General features: G+C 35.0%; 1 long non-coding RNA gene across 1 annotated transcript in view; it reads left to right on the top strand.

The window, feature by feature from the left end:
* Positions 1-5,259, top strand: part of LOC111087730 — a 39,978-nt gene that overhangs the window by 13,392 nt on the left and 21,327 nt on the right. Inside the window, exon 2 of the long non-coding RNA XR_002612382.1 lies at positions 1,789-1,853. This is a non-coding gene — a long non-coding RNA (uncharacterized LOC111087730). The remainder of the gene's footprint in view (positions 1-1,788; positions 1,854-5,259) is intronic.

Here is a 5,259-nt window from a genome sequence, read left to right on the forward strand (position 1 = left end):
CCAGGTGTATATGTTATACTGAATAAATATTTATTAAATTCGCCTACAGATTTTCAAGCCTATTATTACTTTTAATAACTAAAAAAAGTTAAATTTTTGATTATCTTTCTTCGCGTTAAATATTCGTAGAACTGGTATTATATAATGTCAATTTTGAATTTATTTCATATAAAAGTAATAATAACTATACGAAAGCATTAAACGCTGATACATTTTCAATTGTTTCTGTTCCTACGCTGCAAGAATTCAAAGAATGAAGTTCTATGAAATTGTCTTTGGAATTCCCTCTCATTGTAAAGAGTGTCCATAAATGATCAACCACTTTTTTAGTTGGATAGAATAAGGAACATATCAGATGAACAGTTGGGGTTTGTGGCACGCGGGAGACTGGTGTCGAAGTTTTTTCCCACTAGTTCAGATCGGGGATATGTGAAGGAAGAAAAAGTACAGGATACGGCTATGAACATCGTCCACTTCGAACTGTAATAACGGTGCCAATATGGGTTTGCCCATGTTGAGGTATAATAATGACACCACTGGCCATGGGCAAACCTAAGGTGTTAACCTTCATTATGCTACAAACCACAATTCTTTATCTTATGTAGTTCATATTCTATCATCAGTGCATATAAAAGCCAAATGTCGGTCGGTCACGCTTGATTTCACCGAATGTCGTGAGTTACACGAGTCCAATTCCACTTTTTCTCATATGATACGTCCTCTTTTGGTTGCCTGTTTTATACGGAAGAATTTTAGTTTCCAATGGTTTCCCGCCATTTTTGACGGGCTTTTACGTTAGTTCAATTAATAATGTACTTCAGTAATTTATGGACATCCAGTACATTTACAAGCATTAGTATTAGAAAGATATTAGCAAAGACATATACTCATCGCTTGTATCTCTGGATTCATTTCGAGATGTTGGAAAATAATTACCCAATTTGTTCAGATTTGCTTCTTATGAAGTTATGTATGGTTCCAATTTTGATTATTAAAAACAAAAAGACAAATCAGTCTCTAGTTTTGAAAACTTGAAAAGTGATAAAAATTCGGTTTTGGGTTGAAATGCAAAGATCATATTTTGATGAGTTTTGTCTTTTGAACAAATGTAAAATTGATATTGTTTTATTATACTAAAACGTTTGGAAACGATGCTAAGTGAAATCCATCTACCTCGTCAGGCCCGGCATGGCTAGATGGATAAGGCGCTCGACTCGCAATCTGAGGGTCGCGGGTTCGAATCCCCGTCACACCAAACATGCTCGCCCTTTCAGCCGTGGGGGCGTTATAATGTGACGGTCAATCCCACTACTCGTTGGTAAAAGAGTAGCCCAAGAGTTGGCGGTGGGTGGTGATGACTAGTTGGCTTCCCTCTAGTCTTACACTGCTAAATTAGGGACGGCTAGCGCAGATAGCCCTCGTGTAGCTTTGCGCGAAATTAAAAAAAAAATCTACCTCGTCGTACAGTAACGTCTGTGAGTGTATTTTCCGGTTTATTTAATTGTTTGTGCGGTAATTAAAGAAGTACTTGAAATGTAGATTGGTAATTTACATATGTTGTGAAAGACAAGAAAGTCCCAAAGTAAAATTGTTTGATTGTATGTGTGTGTATTTAAGTATCAATACAATCCATTACAATTAAATTTCCAGCTCTTATTGAATAGACTGGTTTTTCGGGTGAAAGACTTTACATTGTCAAATAATAACAATGCTATCGAGGAGTTTTTTTATTTATTTTTTGTTCTTACTTTTTTCTAATGATGGTTCCACATTTTCTCTCTCTTTTAGTTTCAGAAAATCACCAAAGAATGAAGAATAGGAAGGAATGTCGGAAGAGTTGCTCAGCAGCGAAGGTATGATATTAACAGTTAACTCCAAAGGCCTTTAAACGTTTTGAACTCCCCAATTTCGGAACACGTGCTCTGTAATTCTGTGTGTGTGTGTGTAATTCAGAACACCTGGACGGGCGTGAGCTCGAGTGACGTTAAGAAAAGGTTACTTTTGAAAACTGAACGCAAAATATAGTGTCCGTATTCGATTTTCAGAAAAATACGATAAAAATAACAGCAACAAAGCACCAGCTTCTCTCTATGTTTAATTCATGAACACAGGTGTGAAATAAATAACACACCCAGCGTATTTCGTTAACACTATAGGTTACGATGACAACAAGAGTCTAGCTTGCGATTAATGATATTAATTATACAGGCCTGCGAATTTAAACTTCGTAAAAGTTGTATTGGTTTTAATAATGGATTTTCCTTAATTCAGCTACGCAGACTTCAAAAATAATATTTATTTTTTTGTATCACGTAAGGATATTTTACAAACCGGGAAGAAAAAACAACTCTTACTTAGATCAAATTTAGTACAAATATTACAGAATATGTTTGGGTCATTTAAACAACCTCTTGTTGCTATAATATTGAAAAAAAAAATATGTATTAAAATGTACTCACAAACAAATAATATCCAGAAATGGCACGTCATGTGGCCTGTTAACCGTTTATATACTAGCGGTGTGTTTCTCGCGGATTCTAGAACGATCTATAAGACCCTCACGTCGCGATTGGTCTAAAGAAATCTATAGCCATCGGTTGTCAATATTTTAATCATAAGAAAATGTGACCCGATTTCAATGAAAATGATTCACTTATGTAAAAGTACATATAACATTTTGTGAAAAATCTGTACGTTATGGAGAAAATGGATATCATTTTCGGATTCAGCGTACAGGAATTACTGTAAAATTTTCAAGACAATAAAACCATCGCTGGCCTGTGTTATTATTTTACCGGAGGAGTTTCACAATCCCACTTTACGAACAATGTCATGTTTCATTCGTTTGACGCCCCCAGTGGCTCAGCGGTATGTCTGCGGACTTACAATACTAGAATCCGGGTTTAGATACCCGTGATGAGCAGAGCACAGATAGCCCTTTGTGTAACTTTGTGATTAACTACAAACAAAAAACAAAACAAACATTCGTTTGGCTTAGCATAATTACTGTTTTTGATCTGTTTTTGTGTAGCAAACAACTTGACACATAGAACTGATGTTTCTACTTTCCTTTTGTTTCTTTAAGTTCCTGTTTTATCCTCGTGTTTTTTTAGACCAGGGAGTGATTCACTTTATCTACTGCTTAAATCATTTTGAATTCAAGGACGTTTTGATAGAACTTTAGTGAAGTTTTACCAATATTTATTTTAGGTGTTTTATAGAGGTGATGACAGAAACAAGGCATATAAAAAGCTCATAGAAAAAGCACGTAAAAGTTTTTTTATTATTCTTTATTTTGTTCTTAAGGTACAGTTTTTTATTTTCCACTGAAACTGATAACGCAAGGCATCCGTATCGCCATACAGTATGATGGCTGGTACGTCTTAACGGATATAATATCGTTATCATTCATGCTCTTATTCTTAATAAACGTTGAGAAAGGTACATAGGGAGACATTACACAGTTTTCGACATTGGGAAAATATAATACAATGGATATCCCAGGTGGCGCGTTTTTCTTTGCTTATCATATCAACGTCCTGTGGGAGTTATATGTTTGTTTTAGCGTAAATCTACACACTAGGCTCTCTGCACTCTGTCTACCACAGGGAATCGAATCCTGGATTTTAGCGTTGTAAGTCCATAAACATGCATCTGACCCACTGGGGAAATATGGAAGTTATACTGGTACTATATATTTTTCTTTGCTCATTATGTGAATGTCGTATGGGTACCATACTGGAACTATGTAGATTCCCATGATACACATGTTTTTGTATTTATTTATTTATATGTGTGCATACAATACAACACTCGATAATGAACAAGTTTAGAAATTGACCAAGACACTCTTGGTCTACTGATTTTTTTACTGTTTGCATAAAATATTTAACAAATGATTCTAGACACTTTACATATACAAAGAAAAACTTTCTACAGAGTGTCCGAAAAGTCTGGAACCATATGTGATTTGCAGATTTTATTAATTTCAGATACGTGACTGATTATGGTGCTGTCAAAGCAGGAAAATGTTGAGTTTATCCTGCTATTAATCCAAACTTGTTTCGAATTACAAGGACAGCAAGTGGAACACATTCTGTAAAATTTCTTGAAGTACCTATAGTTTCACCCTTTTGTCAAGCGTATTTTATAATCAGGGGCATAGCGTCAATAGTGCTCTACCAAAACTTTTATACCTCTTTCCAAAATTGTTCCATTGTTTGAATGCTGAGTTAGCATATTCCCACTTCCCCAGTTGATCTTGAAAATATGAAAGTCTTGTTTACGTTACTCTTGCCATGCGCGTGTTTCTCGGAATCATCAGTGGCTGAGATAGTAGTCTATTTCCATTTTTAACCAATGGAAAACTTCTTATCAACCCTAAACTCTTCCCTCCTAAGGTAGTGCCTCGATAATCAACAAATGATTTTTTATATATATAATTAATTTAAGCTATTGTCAAAAAGTAACGTTTGGTGACGTATGATTTATTACATTCCACGTTCATGACAGTATATTTAAATTTTGTGACATGTGCATTTTATGTGCCGGAGTTAATCAGTACTTCATATTTACAAGTTGTAAGACTGAAATTACTATAAACTAGTTGTTGACAGTTTTAAGGAACGATAATATGTTAGTTGTTTTTTTTTTATAGAAAGAAAACATTTTATTTTATCTGCAATATTTTATTTCTTGTTTTCGTCTTTAGTACTTTCTTGAACGATTCAGAATCGTATAGGTAAAAACATTATTTTCATTTGTGTATATTGTGAAATAGATCCTCAGATCTCACTGTACAGTACCTTAAAACCATCCAGATTTCATGGTCCACTTGGATCCCTAGATCCCTGCTTATTTGTATCCGTGAGGGTGCAACTAATTTTCTGGTACATAACAAACTCAGTGTACGCATCTGTATGTAATCCATTATAATAAATCAGGTTAATGTGAACAACAATCCATGGAAACATGCTTGGGTGCAGAACCAGTATGTTCTGTAATCCATTAGAACGTCAGAGGTTTCTAAACCAGTGTGTTCTGTAATCCCTTAGAACGCCACAGGTTTCTAAACCACTATGTTCTGCAATCTATTAGAACGTCACAGGTTTCTAAACCAGTGTGTTCTGTAATCCCTTAGAACGCCACAGGTTTCTAAACCACTGTGTTCTGCAATATATTAGAACGTCACAGGTTTCTAAACCAGTGTGTTCTGTAATCCCTTAGAACGCCACAGATTTCTAAACCAATATGTTCTGC

This window comes from Limulus polyphemus, unplaced genomic scaffold, assembly GCF_000517525.1.
Source record: "Limulus polyphemus unplaced genomic scaffold, Limulus_polyphemus-2.1.2 Scaffold2539, whole genome shotgun sequence".
Lineage (NCBI taxonomy): Eukaryota > Metazoa > Arthropoda > Merostomata > Xiphosura > Limulidae > Limulus > Limulus polyphemus.